General features: G+C 45.9%; 1 protein-coding gene and 1 long non-coding RNA gene across 6 annotated transcripts in view; one reads left to right on the plus strand and one right to left on the minus strand.

The window, feature by feature from the left end:
* ITSN1 (intersectin 1) overlaps positions 1–21,693 on the minus strand; it is a 224,493-nt gene that overhangs the window by 157,557 nt on the left and 45,243 nt on the right. The gene's annotated exons all lie outside the window — the stretch shown is intronic.
* Positions 7,525–8,224, plus strand: LOC311519863. Its single transcript, XR_014711397.1, has 2 exons — positions 7,525–7,634; positions 8,007–8,224. It is a non-coding gene; the product is annotated as an uncharacterized lncRNA (long non-coding RNA).

Below are 21,693 nucleotides of genomic sequence, written 5' to 3' on the forward strand. Positions count from 1 at the left end.
CCCCCCCCGACAAGTTGTAGGCAAGAGGACAGGAACTTTGTAGATTATAACGAAGATGGGGTTTTTGCTAGAAGGAACAGAACTGCTCCTGGAAAAAGTTAAAAAGCAAAGTAAACTTGCTACATAGCCTAATTCGTTAGGGCTGTCCATTTCTGCCAGCTACCGAGTTCAAATGTCTCCTATAGTCCTATATATTGGTGTGTAAACCAAGAGTTTGATTAACTTCCCTGAAGTCTTTTTGTCCTTTGCTACTCTACTGGGAATACAAATATATTTGTCACAAGCAACCAGACATATGCTGTACAGAATACTTTAAAAACAAACAAACAAAAAAACTATATGATGAACCAGATAGGAAGAACTCAGAACAGTAAGAGTTGAGACACTAATCAACTGAGAGTTCAAATAGCAAAAAGAAAAGGAGTACTTGTGGCACCTTAGAGACTAACCAATTTATTTGAGCATAAGCTTTCGTGAGCTACAGCTCACTTCATCGGATGCATACTGTGGAAAATACAGAAGATGTTTGTTTTTATACACACAAATCATGAAAAAATGGGTGTTTACCACTACAAAAGGTTTTCTCTTCCCCCACCCCACTCTCCTGCTGGTAATAGCTTATGTAAAGTGATCACTCTCCTTACAATGTGTATGATAATCAGGGTGGGCCTTTTCCAGCACAAATCCAGGTTCTCTCCCCCCCCCCCCCAACACCCCAACTGTATTTTCTACAGTATGCATCCGATGAAGTGAGCTGTAGTTCACGAAAGCTTATGCTCAAATGAATTGGTTAGTCTCTAAGGTGCCACAAGTACTCCTTTTCTTTTTGCGAATACAGACTAACGCGGCTGTTACTCTGAAACCTGTCATTATGCAAGGCCCTGCATTTAGCTGTATGGAGTGGAAATCTATCAACTGCATGAAAAAACTTGTACAGATACAGACAGACATCATCTTCCTTTCCAAATGCAAACAGATGTGCATCGTACCAAAAGGACTGAAGGTAAAAAATCCATTACAATCTACATACCACACAGACTATGCTGACAGCTTGTGCCACACGCTCTCAAAGAAACTGCGGAACCACCTGATCAACATCCTCTACAGCAAACAGGGAAAGATAAAGAATGAGCTCTCAAAAATGGATACTCTCATAAAAAAACAACCTTCCACACAAACTTCCCTGTGGCTGGACTTTACTAAAACTAGACAAGCCATTTACAACACAAACTTTGCTTCTCTACAAAAGAAAAAGGACACTAAACTTTCTAAACTACTAAATGCCACAAGGGGCCACAGCAATGGTTCCCTCAACCCACCCAGCAATATTGTTAACCTATCTAACTATACTCTTAGCCCAGCAGAAGCAGCTGTCCTATCTCTGGGCCCCTCCTTCTGCCCCTCCACCCCCACGAACATGATACAGTTCTGTGGTGACCTAGAATCCTATTTTCGACATCTCCGACTCAAGGAATATTTCCAACACACCTCTGAACAACATACTAATCCACAGAGACCTCCCTACCAACACTACAAAAAGAAGGATTCTGAGTGGACTCCTCCTGAAGGTCGAGACAGCAGACTGGACTTCTACATAGAGTGCTTCTGCAGACGTGCACGAGCTGAATTTGTGGAAAAGCAGCATCACTTGCCCCATAACCTCAGCCATGCAGAACACAATGCTATCCAGAGCCTCAGAAACAATTCTGACCTCATAATCAAAAAGGCTGACAAAGGAGGTGCTGTCGTCATCATGAATAGGTCGGAATATGAACAAGAGGCTGCTCGGCAACTCTCCAACACCACTTTCTAAAAGCCATTACCCTCTGATCCCACTGAGAGTTACCAAAAGCAACTACAGCATTTGCTCAAGAAACTCTGAAAAAGCACAAGATCAAACCCGCACAGACACACCCCTGGAACCCCGACCTGGGATATTCTATCTACTAACCAAGATCCATAAAACTGGAAATCCTGGGCGCCCCATCATCTCAGGCATTGGCATCCTGACAGCAGGATTGTCTGGCTATGTAGACTCCCTCCTCAGGCCCGACGCTACCAGCACTCCCAGCTACCTTCGAGACACCACTGACTTCCTGAGGAAACTACAATCCATCGGTGATCTTCCTGATAACACCATCCTGGCCACTATGGATGTAGAAGCCCTCTACACCAACATTCCACACAAAGATGGACTACAAGCCATCAAGAACACTATCCCCGATAATGTCACGGCTAACCTGGAGGCTGAACTTTGTGACTTTGTCCTCACCCATAACTATTTTACATTTGGGGACAATGTATACCTTCAAATCTGCGGCACTGCTATGGGTACCCGCATGGCCCCACAATATCCCAACATTTTTATGGCTGACTTAGAACAACACTTCCTCAGCTCTCGTCCCCTAATGCCCCTACTCTACTTCCGCTATATTGATGACATCATCATCATCTGGACCCATGGAAAATAAGCTCTTGAGGAATTCCACCATGATTTCAACAATTTCCATCCCACCATCAAACTCAGCCTGGACCAGTCCACACAAGAGATCCACTTCCTGGACACTACAGTGCTAATAAACAATGGTCACATAAACACCACCCTATACCGGAAACCTACTGACCGCTATTCCTACCTACAGGCCTCCAGCTTTCACCCTGACCACACCACACGATCCATTGTCTACAGCCAAGCTCTGCGATACAACCGCATTTGCTCCAACCCCTCAGACAGAGACAAACACCTACAAGTTCTCTGTCAAGCTTTCTTACAACTACAATACCCACCTGCGGAAGTGAAGAAACAGATTGATAGAGCCAGAAGAGTTCCCAGAAGTCACCTACTACAGGACAGGCCTAACAAAGAAAATAACAGAACGTCACTAGCGGTCATCTTCAGCCCCCAACTAAAACCCCTCCAACGCATTATCAAGGATCTACAACCTATCCTGAAGGATGACCCAACACTTTCACAAATCTTGGGAGACAGGCCAGTCCTTGCCTACAGACAGCCCCCCAACCTGAAGTGAATACTCACCAGCAACCACATACCACACAACAGAACCACTAACCCAGGAACCTATAATTGCAACAAAGCCCGTTGCCAACTGTGCCCACCTATCTATTCAGGGGACACCAAAGGGCCTAATAACATCAGTCACACTATCAGAGGCTCGTTCACCTGCACATCTACCAATGTGATATATGCCATCATGTGCCAGCAATGCCCCTCTGCCATGTACCTTGGTCAAACTGGACAGTCTCTACGTAAAAGAATAAATGAACACAAATCAGATGTCAAGAATTATAACATTCATAAACCAGTCGGGGAACACTTCAATCTCTCTGGTCATGCAATTATAGACATGAAAGTTGCGATATTACAACAGAAAAAACTTCAAATCCAGACTCCAGCGAGAGACTGCTGAATTGGAATTCATTTGCAAATTGGATACAATTAACGTAGGTTACCTTGTATAATGACTTAGCCACTCCCAGTCTCTATTCAAGCCTATTTCCCCATGTTTTTTCCTACCCCCCCCCCCGACGTTCTTGTTAAACCCTGGATTTGTGCTGGAAATGGCCCACCTTGATTATCATACACATTGTAAGGAGAAAGAAAAGGAGTACTTGTGGCACCTTAGAGACGAACCAATTTATTTGAGCATGAGCTTTCGTGAGCTACAGCTCACTTCATCGGATGCATACCGTGGAAACTGCAGCAGACTTTATATACACACAGAGAACATGAGACAATACCTCCTCCCACCCCACTCTCCTGCTGGTAATAGCTTATCTAAAGTGATCATCTAGTTGGGCTATTTCCAGCACAAATCCAGGTTTTCTCACCCTCCCACCCCATACACACACAAACTCACTCTCCTGCTGGTAATATCTCATCCAAAGGCTGACAAAGGAGGTGCTGTTGTCATCATGAATAGGTCGGAATATGAACAAGAGGCTACTCGGCAGCTCTCCAACACGAGTTTCTACAAGCCATTACCCTATGATCCCACTGAGAGTTACCAAAAGCAACTACAACATTTGCTCAAGAAACTTCCTGAAAAAGCACAAGATCAAATCCGCACAGACACACCCCTGGAACCCCGACCTGGGATATTCTATCTACTACCCAAGATCCATAAACCTGGAAATCCTGGGCGCCCCATCATCTCAGGCATTGGCATCCTGACAGCAGGATTGTCTGGCTATGTAGACTCCCTCCTCAGGCCCGACGCTACCAGCACTCCCAGCTACCTTCGAGACACCACTGACTTCCTGAGGAAACTACAATCCATCGGTGATCTTCCTGATAACACCATCCTGGCCACTATGGATGTAGAAGCCCTCTACACCAACATTCCACACAAAGATGGACTACAAGCCGTCAGGAACAGTATCCCCAATAATGTCACGGCTAACCTGGTGGCTGAACTTTGTGACTTTGCCCTTACCCATAACTATTTCACATTTGGGGACAATGTATACCTTCAGATCAGCGGCACTGCTATGGGTACCCGCATGGCCCCACAGTATGCCAAAATTTTTATGGCTGATTTAGAACAACGCTTCCTCAGCTCTCGTCCCCTAAAGCCCCTACTCTACTTGCGCTATATTGATGACATCATCATCTGGACCCATGGAAAAGAAGCCCTTGAGGAATTCCACCATGATTTCAACAATTTCCATCCCACCACCAACCTCAGCCTAGTCCAGTCCACACAAGAGATCCACTTCCTGGACACTACAGTGCTAATAAACAATGGTCACATAAACACCACCCTATACCGGAAACCTACTGACCGCTATTCCTACCTGCATGCCTCCAGCTTTCACCCTGACCACACCACACGATCCATCGTCTACAGCCAAGCTCTGCGATACAACCGCATTTGCTCCAACCCCTCAGACAGAGACAAACACCTACAAGTTCTCTGTCAAGCTTTCTTACAACTACAATACCCACCTGCAGAAGTAAAGAAACAGATTGATAGAGCCAGAAGAGTTCCCAGAAGTTACCTACTACAGGACAGGCCTAACAAAGAAAATAACAGAACGCCACTAGCCGTCACCTTCAGCCCCCAACTAAAACCCCTCCAACGCATTATTAAGGATCTACAACCTATCCTAAAGGATGACCCAACACTCTCACAAATCTTGGGAGACAGGCCAGTCCTTGCCTACAGACAGCCCCGCAACCTGAAGCAAATACTCACCAACAACCACATACCACACAACAGAACCACTAACACAGGAACTTATCCTTGCAACAAAGCCCGTTGCCAATTGTGCCCACATATCTATTCAGGGGACACCATCACAGGGCCTAATACCATCAGCCACACTATCAGAGGCTTGTTCACCTGCACATCCACCAACGTGATATATGCCATCATGTGCCAGCAATGCCCCTCTGCCATGTACATTGGTCAAACTGGACAGTCTCTACGTAAAAGAATAAATGGACACAAATCAGATGTCAAGAATTATAATATTCATAAACCAGTCGGAGAACACTTCAATCTCTCTGGTCACGCAATCACAGACATGAAGGTCGCTATCTTAAAACAAAAAAACTTCAAATCCAGACTCCAGCAAGAAACTGCTGAATTGGAATTCATTTGCAAATTGCATACTATTAATTTAGGCTTAAATAGAGACTGGGAGTGGCTAAGTCATTATGCAAGGTAGCCTATTTCCTCTTGTTTTTTCCTACCACCCCCCCCGACGTTCTGGTTAAACTTGGATTTAAACTTGGAGAGTGGTCAGTTTGGATGAGCTATTGCCAGCAGGAGAGTGAGTTTGTGTGTGTGTGTCCCCGGGGAAAAAAAAAGGGGGGGGTGAGAAAACCTGGATTTGTGCTGGAAATGGCCCACCTTGATTACCATGCACATTGTAGGGAGAGTGGTCACTTTGGATGAGCTATTACCAGCAGGAGAGTGAGTTTGTGTGTGTGTTTTTTGGAGGGGGGTGAGAGAACCTGGATTTGTGCTGGAAATGGCCCAACTTGATTATCATGCACATTGTGTAGAGAGTTGTCACTTTGGATGGGCTATTACCAGCAGGAGAGTGAGTTTGTGTGGGGGGGGGGTGGAGGGTGAGAAAACCTGGATTTGTGCTGGAAATAGCCCAACTAGATGATCACTTTAGATAAGCTATTACCAGCAGGAGAGTGGGGTGGGAGGAGGTATTGTTTCATGTTCTCTGTGTGTATATAAAGTCTGCTGCAGTTTCCACGGTATGCATCCGATGAAGTGAGCTGTAGCTCACGAAAGCTCATGCTCAAATAAATTGGTTAGTCTCTAAGGTGCCACAAGTACTCCTTTTCTTTTTGCGAATACAGACTAACACGGCTGTTACTCTGAAACCTGTCATTGTAAGGAGAGTGATCACTTTAGAAAAGCTATTACCAACAGGAGAGTGGGAGGAGAGTGTTGGGGGGGAGAAAACCTGGATTTGTGCTGGAAATGGCCCACCTTGATTATCATACACATTGTAAGGAGAGTGATCACTTTACATAGAATCACATAATATCAGGGTTGGAAGGTACCTCCGGAGGTCATCTAGTCCAACCCCCTGCTCAAGGCGGGACCAATCCCCAATTAAATCATCCCAGCCAGGGCTTTGTCAAGCCGGACCTTAAAAACTTCTAAGGAAGGAGATTCTACCACCTCCCTAGGTAACGCATTCCAGTGTTTCACCACCCTCCTAGTGAAAAAAAGTTTTTCCTAATATCCAACCTAAACCTCCCCCACTGCAACTTGAGACCATTACTCCTTGTCCTGTCCTCTTCTACCACTGAGAATAGTCTAGAACCATCCTCTCTGGAACCACCTCTCAGGTAGTTGAAAGCAGCTATCAAATCCCCCCTCATTCTTCTCTTCCGCAGGCTAAACAATCCCAGTTCCCTCAGCCTCTCCTCATAAGTCATGTGTTCCAGACCCCTAATCATTTTTGTTGCCCTTCGCTGGACTCTCTCCAATTTATCCACATCCTTCTTGAAGTGTGGGGCCCAAAACTGGACACAGTACTCCAGATGAGGCCTCACTAATGTCAAATAGAGGGGGACGATCACGTCCCTCGATCTGCTCGCTATGCCCCTACTTATACATCCCAAAATGCCATTGGCCTTCTTGGCAAGAAGGGCACACTGCTGACTCATATCCAGCTTCTTGTCCACTGTCACCCCTAGGTCCTTTTCCGCAGAACTTCCGCAGAAGGTAACTAACCGCTTTCATGTTCTCTCCACAGGTACCATTGCGGAGAGTGGACCAGAGCTTCGCGAACCTGCTGAGCGGCGGCTGAGCAGCGGGGAACAGCAGAGCAGCACACAGCAGGAGTTTGCCTGGGATTGGTGAGTATCCGAGTGTGTGTTTGCTGGGAGGGCAGTGTGAGAGCCTGAGTGAGTGCCTGATTGGCTGGTAGCCTGCAGGGGGCAGGCACTGGGGCTGTCTGTTTCAGGGAAGCCTGGCTGTTTAAAAATAGCCAGAGCTTCGCGAACCAGCTGAGTGGTGGCGGAGCAGCGGGGAACAGCAGAGCAGCACACAACAGGAGTTTGCCTGGGAGTTCGCCTGGAGTGAGCCCAGTGAGGCTTACATCTTGCCAACTTCTCTGAGGAAGCTCACAGTAGGAAGGTGATATGGAAGGGGGGATTCAGCTGTTGTGACCTGCACTGGATGTGCCATGTTTGTCTTTCTTCCACAGGACAGAAGCAACTTTGTCTGTACAAAGTGCAAGCTGGTCTCCATATTGAAAGAGAAGATTGAAGGTCTGGAGCAACAGATAACGACCCTGCGTTGCATACGAGAAACAGAGGATTTTCTGGACAAAAGTCAGGATATGCTTCTACGGGCACAAAGCTCTAAAGATTTAGAGCAGGTTGCACAGCAGAGCCAAGAGGCCAGTGAAGAAGCTTGGCAACATGTGACCTCCAGAAGAAGAAGGGGGAATGTCCGGGTTCCAGCAACGCGGACAGGTAACTAACCGCTTTCATCTTCTCTCCACAGGTACCATTGCGGAGAGTGGACCAGATGAGCGGCGAAGCTATTACCAGCAGGAGAGTGGGGTGGGGGGAGAGAAAACCTTTTGTAGTGGTAAACACCCATTTTTTCCATGATTTGTGTGTATAAAAACAAACATCTTCTGTATTTTCCACAGTATGCATCCGATGAAGTGAGCTGTAGCTCACAAAAGCTTATGCTCAAATAAATTGGTTAGTCTCTAAGGTGCCACAAGTACTCCTTTTCTTTTTGCGAATACAGACTAACACGGCTGTTACTCTGAAACCTTTCAAATAGCGAATTACTTTTAGACTTCAGCCTTGTGCATATTACCCCACAACTGCTGTACTGAACTAAAATATCATTCCTTTGTTGAAGAAATGCATAGTTTAAGTTTCGACAAGAAGATCAGAGTGGACATTTCCCAGTGGCTGGAGAGGATACCACCAAGAGAGATGCTATTATACAACATGTTGAATTCTCTTGCTGTCCCCAGTATCATCCAGCTCTTGTAATGGAAGACCCAGTTTGTTAGAAGTCTCTCACCAATGTGCTTATTTACTTTTTCAGACTGACATAGCTCAACCAATGCACCTTGATCCTGACCTATAGCAGTCATGTTCAACTCCTAAGATGCTTGATTAGAAAGAAAATCAAAATTATACCAAGTTACATGGTGACTTTGAAATGTTCACAGACACTAAGGTTGAGGTCAAAGGCATCTGATCTGTCAGAATTTCTACCCAGGAATCCAGAGATTTAAAGGCTATAACTTGCCCTCCAGTGCTTTTGCATTTGAGTGAAAGGAAGACATGAATACTGTAGGTGTAGTAACTTACTTATAAATTGCTAAGTATTAAAGATGATGGAATGCAGTAACAAATATTTAAGTTAAATTTACAAAATTACAAAGTTTACAAAAAGAACACCAGACCTTTTGAAGGCAAATAAAAAGGCCACTCAGTCTACAAGAATACTCAAAGGAAAAGCATGTTTATTCTGATTAAAGTTTTCTTCAGGGTTTAGTCATCCTTTATTCAGACCCCAAGTTGTAACTGGTGGGGGGGGGTGGGGGGGGCGGGGGTTAGTATATGTGGTCTCAGGTGGTTAACCATAAATATCAATCAGAGAAAGACTGCCTGAAGAAAGCTACTCTGACAGATTTCTTTGATCACACTCTGAGCAACTGGTGTTTTCCCCACTAAACATATCTCTCACTTTTCATATGTAGAAGTCAGTTCTGCTGAGTCCATCCAATTGGCACTGTCAGATCAGGCAATTAAGTGATTTCTGATGCTGGGATATAGTGGTACAATAGCTGTGGGGGGGGGGAGATATTTAAGCAAATGCCTTTGTAACAGTGCTTATTTGTTCTGCCCAGAAGGCTTCTACAACTACATAATCAACTTTTATTTACAAACTACTCCAGGAGGTTTTCGGCTATTAAAAGTAGGAAGAGCTCCTCAATCTGCCACACACCTGACCATGAGAATACTATTAAGTATCATCACATTGTATGTGACTGGTTCATTCAGACATTACATGATAATGATCTCCTTTGAAAGCACTTTGAGATCTACTAATGGAAAGCATTATACCTAGCTAGGTGGTATTATTCCATTAGTAGTTTCCCACATTTTGGGCAATACATTTTTACTCTACATAGTTTCCTTCTATGTGCAATTAATAATAATCAGAAGCAAGATATGCACACTTCCCATTATGTTCATTGAATGAGAAAACTCCTATCTACCCATTTAGTCAAAAAAAAAAATCTTTCATCTCTAGTTAATGTCTTTCCTGCTATTCTACTCATTTGCTGTAGTTCAACAGTTTTGCTACTTTATTCAACTTCACACAAATTTCAGGAAAATGAAGTACAACTACAACGCTGCATTATTTACACACATTTAAATGATTACAGTGTGCTAGCAGAAATACAAAGCTAAGCTTTTGTATCTCTGAAAGGCTCTTTTCAATTAACAGAGAAACTTCATGTTTCTTATCACTTTAAGAGAATCTAACCACATACTCTGAGTTTACAATGCTACTTTTGTGTAAACATTGCCTTGTGCTGTGAGTAGCTGACAGTAACTACCACCTACATTTCACTGTTCCACAAAACACAAGTATCCGGTTATAACAAAATTAGGAAGAACTTAATGTACATTAATTCATTTATTTGAGACCTGGCTGGAAACCACCATAGAACAGTAAATTGATTACAGATTTATTATATCTATAAAATGTGCCTGTGTTCATAACTGTAGATATTTTTACTTGGATAATTGCAAAAGGCTGAATCAGACCCCCAAAATCTAGGTGCAAAAGGGGTCCTCTTCTCATGAATCTCTCCCCGCCTACACTTTGGTAGAAGCAGCACTACCATCTTTCCCATACCTTGCCGTGGAATCTCTGCAATATTGCCATCTGTGAGATTGATGGTGAGGGCAAGGATTGGGCAGGCAGGATGTGTGCTGCTTAGAGCATGGCTTATTAAACTATAAAAATATCTTTCTAAAGGTTATTTTTAGAATGCCACACACTCCAGCCAGGAAGTTCTACTGCAACTGAAGATCTGGATTAAATCTAGCCTTAAATTCCCATATTCATCCTAAACTATGAAACCCAAACACAACAGCAGGAACTGAGTCTTCAGTGTCACTAAACTACTGTATACATTAAATAGTAAAATCCCGGGGTCTGCCCTACCATCATATTTTCCCATCATTCTTCTAGCTTCCACAAATTTGAGACTATTAGAAGGAAAGCAGGTGTCAGAAGAGGGTAAATCTACCAACTATTTTAATGTTCGCTGCAGAAATAGAATTCTGAATATAATAAGCAGCAGCTTGCACTGGTTATTTCCCGTACTAGTTTAAACTAAGCTAGAGATAAGGGGACTGGGTGGAGGATTTCAGGAGGGATTGTGGGTTTTGGAAGAAATCCAGATTATGGCCCAGTTAAAAATAGTTCTTGCCTTCTGAATCATTACGGTCCCATTTCAAAGACTATTTAGACACTTTATAGATTACTGGCTTGACAGACAACAAAGCCTGAAAAAAGTAGATCAGCAGAGGAATTGTCATGATAAACCATAGCAGTTCCTCGGCCTTGCGCTAGAAAAGTCCCAACATGCTCACAGATGTTTTGTTAAGAACTGAATTTTAAATTTTATAATACAGCCTTCGTGTAGTCTCACGTCTAAAAACAAATTACTGCAACTTCAAAATATTTTCACAATAGCTCTGTTGGGCAGAAAATATTTAAACACCATTTCAACGAGGTAGCTTTTCCTGACATTCTATTTCAGTGAAAACAGATTTTTCATTACTCAAAATAGCAATCCAATTTTCACCAAATTTAAAAGAGAACTACACCTTTTAAAATCATACTTGAAGATATTTTTAAAAATATGCAAGCCAATTTTTTTTAAAATTATGAAATGATATCTTTTTGACAATTCTAAAATGCATTACTCCTCCTGTAACAGATCTGAAGGCTGTCGGAACTATCAGTCAACAAGGCCAAACCCTCAGCAATTCCTGCCTCATAGCTGTACTTCCCCAGACAATGCTTCCTTAGCTAACAAAAGAATCTATAAAAGCAGATGTGACTTTGCATTACATCAGACTTGGTTTTTGGAGCCATGAATCTAACAAGTTAATGAGTTAGGTCCCAATCCTGCCAACATTATCATATGCAAAACTTTCCCTCAAGCAAGTAGCCCTACTGAAGACCTTGGAAATAATTAGGCACGTCAGTGGTGGATCTAGAGTTAGTGGGGCCCTGTGCTCAGCTTCATTTCTGGGGCCCCCAACTGTGGGGGGAGCAGTTTCACTTATCTCCCCTCCAACCCCGTTTTTCATTCTTTTTTTCTCCATTCTCCTCCTGGGGCTCAGGGCTGGGGGTGCAGGGTCTGGGCGATACTTAGGGTGGGGGAGGAGGCTCAGGGTGGGGGAGGAGGCTGGCAGGGAGTGCAGAGCACTTACCTGGGGCAGCTCCTGTTTGCTGCAGGGGGGGTACAGGTGGCTCCGCGCAGTGCGGCATCACCCCCATGGCCACAATTCTGGGGGCCGTCCCCTGCCAGGCAGGGTATCCTGGAACGCAGGGGCTGCAGGGCCTTTGGCTAAGGGGGCCCCAGGCTGCAGCTCTAAAGCCCCTTTCGGAATCCAGCCCTGCGAACATGGGCGGAGGACTCAGAAGGAGCAGGGGCAGCCACACAGCCAGCAGCCAGAGAGAAGCAGCGCTTTCCCCGTCAAAGTGCCGCTTCTCTCCGGCTGGCTGCGCGGCCGCCCTGTGCTCCTCCTGAGTCCTTCCGCGTTTGCAGCACTCCTGCCACCCACACCACCCGCCTGCTCCCTTGAGGCTGCAAGGGAGCCTTCCTTCCTGCTCCCCTGCCCAGCGCCCCCCCGCGGGAGGGGTGTATGTGTGTGCTGGTGCTGAGCTGCCTGAGTGCCTGGCCCTGGAGCCCCCTGTTGTTGGGGGGCCCCGTGCCAGGGCACCCTGTGTTTACTGGTAAATCCGCCCCTGCGGCAAGTAAAGATACACAAGTAAAGATACACATTTGCAGCACTGGGGGCCTTAAGTTGCTTATTGTTTTAACTTTTTCCTATAGATTCTGTAAACTTCATAAAAAATGACAGTCCTAGCAAACTGAGGGTATTGTCAGTGGTGAACTCCAACTAGACTGGGAAATAGAGAATACAGATAGAGAACTAAGGTTGTAAATAGTTTTCTTCCCACATATAAAGATCTGGACCTATAGTCTGAAACAGCGTACAGAGCACTTGGGCTAAAGACTGAGGCAGATGAATCCACTAAATAGATCTTGTGACACCTCCTGAAGCTTTTCCTATTTAAGTGCTGTACACTCTTCCTCCATGGAAGCCGAAAGTCTCTCAGACCTAAAAGTGACAATGGATCCACATGAATAAGCACAAAGATTTGAAGCTAACACAAGACCTTTGGGAACCATGCTACTGATCGTTTAATCCACCACACAAAGATGTCCTTTGGAGTATCCTACCCCTCAAATCGGGGTAGGTCAAAATTTCTTGTTTCTTTACATCTCAGATTGCTTTGAACAACTATTGTGGCTGTTAATATAATTGCCTTCTTGCCATTGCATTACAGGCCAAAGATCTGGCTGAGAACTTGTCTATTTACACACAATTATGCTTCAACTGATGACAAAGGAAACTATCAGATTTTTAAGCATGCTTTCAGTTTCTGTGGAAAGAGCCACTTAGAGTTCCTTTTTAACTCCTAGGATTTTTGTAAAACAGCAGTAATCTGTGCTAGACTATCTACAGTCAGATATTTACTTAGCTTCATCCAAAGAGGCTAATGGGGAGGGAAGTTCTTCTTCAAGTGGTATTCTTGCTCTAGCTATTGTGATCCCACCCTCTTATTCACTGTTCCTTCCTTGGAATTAGATGCAAATTAGCTTATCTAACCTAAAATGCAGACTCCACTTAATTAAGAAGTGACCAAGAGGTGGTTACTCACCTGTGCAGTAACTGACGTTCTTTGAGATGAGTCACCTGTGGGTGCGCCCCTGTTCGGAGATTTTTACAGCAGTACCCATATCAGCCACACATGCGCGGAGCCTGCCTCACACACCCGTCTTAATAGTGTGCATGCGCGGCCAAACTCCTCAGTTGCTTCTCTACAACGGAGGCCGTCCCAGCTCCGACGTAGAGGGGAGGAGGGTGGAGAGTGGAGCACCCACAGGGACACTCATCTCGAAGAACAGTTAGTTACTGCACAGGTGAGTAACTTTTCTTCTCCTTCTTCCCCTGTGGGTGTTCCACTGTAGGTGACTGAAAAGCAGTATCTCTCAAGGAGGTAGGGACTTCAGATCTGGAAGAAATGCAGTAGATAGAACAGCTCTGCCCACACGTGTATCGGTGATGGGTCCCTGTGTAAGAGCATGTTTTGCAAACGTATTTTCAGAAGCCCAAATGGCAGCTCTGAAAATGTCCTTAAGGGCGACATTACGTAGAAAGGCCACTGAGGCTGCCATGGATCTGGTGGAGCGAGTCCTGATAAAAGTAGGGGGAGTCACATTCTGTAATTGATAGAGCCAAATGCAACTCGAAACCCAGTTGGAAAGTCTGGTTAGAGACTGATGAGCCCTTAGAGCATTCTGCAATGGGGACGAATAGCTTGTCGGAATGCCTAAAGGTTTTAACCCTGTCCAAGTAGAAGGACAAAGCTCTGCGCAGGTCTAAAGTGTGCATTGTAGATCCAAAGGAATTTGTATGTGGTTATGGAAAAAGGTAGGGAGATGGATAGGCTCATTGACGTGGAAAGATGAGTGCACCTTTGGTAGAATTCTGGGGAGTAAGCACAGGGTGACTTTGTGCTTAAAAAATATGGTGGATGGTGGATCAGCCATGAGTGCTGCAATTTCTCCTGTGCATTTTGCAGAGGTAATTGCTACTAGAAATACAGTTTTCATAGAGAGATGTAGGGGGAACATGTCGCTAATGGTTCAAATGGTTTTTGGATTAGGCATGTTAAGTTTAAGACTAGGAGAAGGTTCCAAGGTGGATTAAGCCATTTGATGTCTGGGTATAGGGTTTGGGGTCCCTTAAGGAATCGCTTAGTAATGGGGTGAGCAAAGATAAGCCTACTGTTGGTGGCACCATGGAACATTGTAACTGCGGCCAAATGGACTTTGATGGAACTCAGGGAGAATCCAGAAAGTTTAATCTCTAACAGATAGTTGAGGATTAGTGGGAGAGGCACGGAAAAAAGGAGCGGTTTCTGTGGCAGCCCACCACTGTGTAAATCTTGTCCAGTTATGAAGGTAGGTGGTGCATATAGAATTTGTTGTGCTATGAAGGAGTACATTTTGAACCTGCTCCGAGAAAGTTTGCTCGGCATGAGAGAACCATGAAGGAGCCAAACCTTGAGGTATAACATGGTTAAACTGGGTTGGAGTAGTAGACCGTGTTGTTGGGACAAGAGATTCGGGCAGGGGGTAGTGGGATGGGTGCAGAAAGCACCATCTTGACAAGGAAAGAGTACCATGCCTGTCTGGGTCATGTTGGGGCAATCGTTATGACCCTGGCTTGATCTGTTCGTATTTTTATCAGTACTTTGTGTATGAGTGGTATCGGGGAAATGCATATGTTAGGTCGGTGTTCCATGGGAACATGAACGCATCCCCTGAGGAGTGTTTGCCTAGTTCCGCTCTGGAACAAAATGTTGGGCATATCTTATTTGCTGCAGTTGTGAAAAGGTCTGTGGTTGGGTATTCCCATGTGTGAAATATGTCTAGTACTATATCCTCGTTTAGTTCCCATTCGTTGTCTGTGGGAAATCTTCTGCTGAGGTCATCTGTGGTGGTATTGAGAGAGCCAGGTAAGTATGCAGCTGATATTCAGACATTGTGTCTGAGACACGAGTTCCACCGTTTCATCGTTTCTGTAGAAAGGGAATGGCATCACACACCCCACCCCTTGCCTGTTTACATAGAACATGCAGGCAATGTTGTCAGTCATTATCCTGACTCGTCGGTTTTGTATGAAGGGAAGAAATTGGAGGCAGGCATTGCATAGCGTTCAGAGATCTAGACGTTGATGTGAAGGGACTTCTCGGCAGGAGACGAAAGCCCCTGGACAGTGTATTGGGGTGTAGCGGGGTGGACACCTGCTCAGGCCCAGAGGGGTCTAAGATAGCCCTGGGAGAGGGCTGGGGCAGGGGAAGAGCTGCGAGCAGGCGGGACCCAGACCATCACCAGGGAGGTCTGTGACAGGGAAACCCAAACGGACTAGGCCCAGCAGGAGGCCGGGACCCAGGTTGGGGTAGGACAGGGAATAGTGGGGATCAATACAGAGACAGAAGAGACTCTGGGGGACCCGGAATTAAGGATGTGACTTGAGGCTGCGGAACGGGCCCGCCAGAGGGTGGAGACCCAGGTCCGGGAGATCTCCCGGGCCTGGGAGGCCTCAGAGAGAAGGTGTGTGAGCCTGGAGGGGCGACCCTGGAGGGCTAGTTCTGGGGAGCCCTGGCCAAGAGGCCCCCCTTCCCCCAGGCGTGAGGGTTTAGGGGGGGTGTAGCGGGGTGGACACCCGCTCTGGCCCAGAGGGGTTTAAGATAGCCCTGGGAGATGGCTGATCCAGGGGAAGGGCTGGGCTGATTGGCAGAGCAGCTGCAGCTGGGGGCCACGCCCCTAACAGACCCAGTGGGCCTTATAAAAGCCAGGGAAGCCAGGAGCAGAAGAGACACTCTCTCTAGCTTCTGAGAGCGAAGGACCTGGCTGCAGGGACCTAAGCAGAATACCTAGATTGGAGCAGGGCTGGGGAAGGGCCTGAGGAGCTGGGGGAACTCCAGGCAGGAGAGCCCCAGGCTGTAGCCTAGCATTAGGTCCAACAGGTACTGGGGTTGCAGGGAACAGCCCAAGATTAGACAGAGGCAGCAGGTCCAAACCCAACCTTGCCTGTGATGAGTGGCTCATACTGCAGTCTGCCCCAGGGCGTGGGGGCTAGCTGGAGACTGGCAGGAGTCTACAACTAAGGCAAGGTAGGGATAGTGGGTTGGGGGTTCCTCTGGGAGGGGAAGACCCAGAACTGTGGGGTACTGCCAGGGGGCAGCACCCAGTGAAAGGGGCACCGGGGTCCTGGGAGGGACACGGGAACCAGCAGCAAGGCGAGACACTGAAGAGGGCGCTCCGGAGGCTGGAACGCTAATTCCCTGAGGCGACCAGCAAGAGGCGCCGCCGGTGAGTCTGCGCCCGGTTACGTGGGGCATGTGTACTCCCTATCTCATAAGGAATGCGTCCGTAGTTATGGTAACTGGTGGGACGTCCTGCAGAAAGGGGACCCCGGAGCAAAGGTTGTGAGGCAATGTCCACCAGTGGAGGGTGTCCTTGACTCTGAAGAACATTGGACATTCAGTCTGTAGGCAGTGGTCATCCAACTTCGGAAACACCTCATGAAGAGGCGAGCGTTCCTGACAACAAAAGTGCAAGAGGCCATGTGGCCTAGGAGTTGTAGGCAATCTCTTGCAGACACCTGTGGACTGTTGATGGCGTTGAGAAGGTGGAGTGGGAGAGGTGCTATTCTTTTATGCGAGTTGAAATGTGTTGCTATGAACTCCAGTTGTGGGGTGGGTGTGAGTGTAGATTTTCTTTGTTCATTTGCAGGCCAAGAGCATGGAAACATTGGATTGTCTGTTGTGTGGACTGAATGGCTTCTTGGAGGGTCCTGGCTTTGAAAAGATAGTTGTCGAGGCAAGTAAAAATTATGATTCCATGCCTTTTGAGATGAGGTGTTACAACTGCGAGGAGTTTGGAAAAGACATGAGGCGCAGGCGAGAGGCCGAAAGGTAGGACCCTGTACTGGTAGTGTTGTGAGCCCAGAACAAAGCGAATAAAATGTCTATGGGCAGTATGTATGGTCACATGAACATAAGCGCCCTGCAGGGCGAGGTCTGCAAACCAATCTCCCTGCTTCAGTGCTGGGATTATGGTTGCAAGAGTCACCATTTTGAGGTGGTTTTTTTTTTTTAAATAATGCATTTGTTGAGGCATCTGAGATCAAGAATGGGTCGCCATCCCCCAGTTTTCTTTTCTGTTGAAAGTAATGGGAATACAACCCTTTTCCTCTGTGTTGGTCGGGCACTGGTTCCACTGTTCCTAATTGGAAGAGGTGATGCACCTCTTGGCGGAGCAGTTGTTAGTGAGAGGGGTCCCTGAAAAAGGACAGGGTGGAGGGGGCTGGGGGGCAAAGATAGAAAGGGAATAGGCACTGAAGTAGGGATGATGTTTTCTATATCCTCAACCACATCTTCAAATTTGCTTGTTTGTGGGAGGGGGCTGACATGGAGCCGATGAATTGTTACAGCAATGGTCGCTGTAACATCTTGGTCGCTGATGTTGTTGTTCATATGGTCTATGACTTTGTTGAGTATACGTCAGGTAGCATGGACATTGATAAGGTTGGTATCTATATTGTCTCCTCCTATTTTGCAGGGTGTCTGACCGGTTTTTAGTGTCCTAAAAACCCAAGGGTCTGGTCTATGCTCACCTTACTTATTGGTTGGTACATTATTCTCAAGCCTCCCCAGGAAAGGAGGTGAAGGGGTTTGGGGGAATATTTTGGGGAAACAGGAACTCCAAGTGGTCCTTTTCCTGAATCTTTGTCTACCTCACGTGGTGGTGGCAGCAGTACCCATCCAAGGACAAGGAAGGATTTGTGCCTTGGGGAAGTTTTTAACCTAAGATGATAGAAATAAGCTTAGGGGGTCTTTCATGCAGGTCCCCACATCTGTACCCCAGAGTTCAGAGTGGGGAGGGAACCCGACACAGAGGTTTGGATACAGAGAGACTGTAATGTCACTCTCGAGTCCTTCATGGAGTGAAGTACGTTGTTGGTGTTACTGGCAAATAGTTTTCCACCACCAAAAGGGAGATCTTCGTTGGTATTCTGAACAGCGTGGAGAAAAGACGACTATGAAAGCCATGAAGCTCGACGCATCATGACTGCTGTAGCAGTGGACCATGCAGCTGTATTAGCAACATCAAGCACAGCTTGTAGTGAGGCACAGGAGATGATTTGTCCCTCAGAGACAGAATAATTAGATATCCGGAATTGTAATGTGGACGAAGCATACACTTTACGATCAAGCAGGTCCAGCCTTTTACTGTCTTTAACAGTTGGGGTAGAACGGGCAAATTGGTGTTTGTTCTTGTGGCTAGCTGCCTCTACTACCAATGAGTTTGGCTATGTGAGTAAAAAAGAACTCCAACCCTTTGGAAGGAATAAAATATTTCCTGTCAGCTCGCTTACAGGTAGGTGTGCTAGTAGCTGGTGTCTGCCATATGGTTTTGGCGGGATCCATAATGGCTGAATTTATAGGTAAGGCAATCTTGGATGTGGAGGTAGGTTGCAGAATGTCAGTCAACCCATACTGGTTTTCAGAAACTTCCTCTAGATTAATCCTCAACTCATTGGCGACTCTTTTGAAGAGATCTTGAAATTTTAAGAAATCATCCGACAGTGTTGGTGGGGCAGCCAGTATAGCCTCCTCCTGTGTGGATATGGACTCCAGAAGGGTTGGGAAAGCATGTATAGCATGTTCATCGAAGTGTGGAGTAACAGCTTGTTGTTTTTGTCTCATTTGTAGCTGTATGCACTGGTGGCGGCGAGGTGGTATTGTTCCTATTTCTGGCTTCTTGGCTATCATAGTGGGATCGCTTATATGTTGCCCATGGACCTCAGTATTGCCACTGACTGGGAAAGGGCATAGGTGGTGCCATCCATGGGTTCGTATACCAGGGAGGAAGGTCTTTGATGAACAAAGACCTAGATTTTGTGTGACCAGTGCTGATTTGGGTCTGACTGGGAGAACTGGTATGGTGAAAAGTCTCCCTGCACTATGGCATCCTCATCACTAGAAAAGGGAGATACAGCAGGAGACAGCTATCCGGACCACATGTGAATGTCCGGGAAAAAAAAAAAGGTGTCAAGTAGAGGTGACTGTAGGTTAGGTGACACCTGCAGGTCTGGTAAATGAATCAACTGCAGTGCCGGAGAGCCTGTGTGAGAGGAAACCCCTCTGTTAGGAGTGCCTGCAGCACTGGAGGGTTGTTCGGCACCGACGTTCTCTACACCGTAGTGCTCAATGCATGTGCTGAGGTTGGTGGTGCCGGGGAGGTAAGCGCAGCCCGGGTCTGTTCCTCTGTGCTGGCACCGTGTCCATTGCAGTGCCGAACGGTGCCATGAGAGAGGCAGGCAATTGGAAGTCGGAAGCCTCAGCACCAAGAGCTTGTGCTGTCGCCGCAGCCAGAGGTGGGATTAGTGTGATGCCGGAGGAACCCAGCACATCAAAGGTGCTGAGCTGAGAGAAGGTCTGCATAGAAGAAATAGACCTGCTCGGCAACCTTTTTGCTTGCAATGTTTCCCTTCTGGGTAATTAGGCGGGCGTTTTCTCTTTTGTCCTTTTTGGAGGCGGGAGGGCTGTGATTCACTGAGGAGTCTATACCTGGGTCAGAAGCAGGTCCGAGTGACTTCTGCCCAAGAATCATTTTCAGGCAGAGTTCTCTGTCTTTATGTGACTTGGATTTTAATTTGGAACAATAGGCACATTTTTGAAGAATGAGGGACTCCCCCAGGCATTTTATACACTGGGAGTGACCATCCGAGATAGGGATGGCATCCCTGCACATAGTGCACTGCTTAAATCCTGGGGAGCCAGGCATATTAGTGTCCGCTGGAGGCTGAGAGGAACAAGCGGGAACAAATTTTTTTTTTTTTTTTTTTAAGGGATGAACATATCTAGTAAGTAGAATGCTAAACTAAGGGAAAAAAGGATGTAGACGGAGAGAAAGTTTTAATGAGTCTACTGTAGGTCTGACTCTGGCCGGGGATGGTAGAGAAGGAACTGAGGAGTTCAGCTGCACATGGACACTATTAAGTCAAGACTGGTATGTGAGGCAGGCTCTGTGCATGCGCGGCCAATATGGGTACTGCTGTAAAAATCTCCAAACAACGGTGTAGGAGCACACTAACACTTACAGTGGAGCATCCACAGGGACACCTCTCGAAGAAGAAAAAAGGGTTCCCCCTTACCTTATGATTTAGAGAGGTGCCTTAATATATTAAAGTTTTATTTCTGCTTCTTGTTTTTTGTAAGTTACAAAAATCAGGTCTAGTCTCTATAACTACAGAGCTAGTGGAATGATAATCTCTCAATAGACAAAGTTTAAATAACTCAGAGGGGAAGAGATTTTTAGTCAGGGTATATCTAGACGAACAGCTAAATGCACAGCAAATTTAAAGCACACGAGAGTGCCAGGCACCAGCTGTTCCTGTGGACCTTGTTACTGTGCACTAAAAGTTGCCCAGTGCACTTTGATCTACTCAGCTTTGAAACAGGAGTAGGTCAATGCACATGAGAGAACTTTTGAATTCACAGTAGCAGGGTCCACACAGATAGATTTACACCCTAGCTTTCTTCGCACTGAATGTTTATTTCGACAGGCCCTCAGACTATTTACAACTGTTTAGTTTTAACAACACATTTAAAACGAATGCCTAGTGAACAGTTTTAGAGAAAGAATGTCTTAAGACTAAAGATTCCATCCTCTTTAATTAAGAGGAGAGAAATTTTAAATGGACACTTGAAACCTTCAACAAGTCTTCCAGCAAAATAAGGCCAAATGTGATTTGCCTTATATTTCGAAGACCAAAAATGAAACAAAAGAACACCCACACACCCTCTCTTTCAAGCCTTGTCATAAAGCAGCAAGAGGGCAGATACTCATTTCCAAAGCAGCTGTCTTCTTGCAAGATGACTCTCCTTTTTCATAGAGAGCCACTCTTTTCCCTAAGGGAATGGAATACGGAGACATTTCTACTAGTATAAGAGTGGCTGCAATAAGGAGACACCATGGAAAACAACGCATTGTATTTACTGGTTAATGTTAACTTTCATCTGTGTAGATACCATGTCAACACAGTGATCCCTCCTCTCCCCACCCCTCACTGCCAGTGCACTGTGCAAAGGAAAAAATCACATTCATTTTGCTCAGTTTCGAAGGAAAGTCAATTAGCAAGAATATATTTTCTTCAAGATTTTCATTAAAATTAGCATTTCTGAGTCGAAGTTTCATATGTTTTGGAACAGTAGCAATTTGAAAGCCCTACATGAAGAAACTAGATGCCAGTTTCCAAATGGG

The sequence above is a fragment of the Lepidochelys olivacea genome (genome assembly GCF_965140295.1).
Source record: "Lepidochelys olivacea isolate rLepOli2 genome assembly, chromosome: 1".
NCBI classification, from domain to species: domain Eukaryota; kingdom Metazoa; phylum Chordata; order Testudines; family Cheloniidae; genus Lepidochelys; species Lepidochelys olivacea.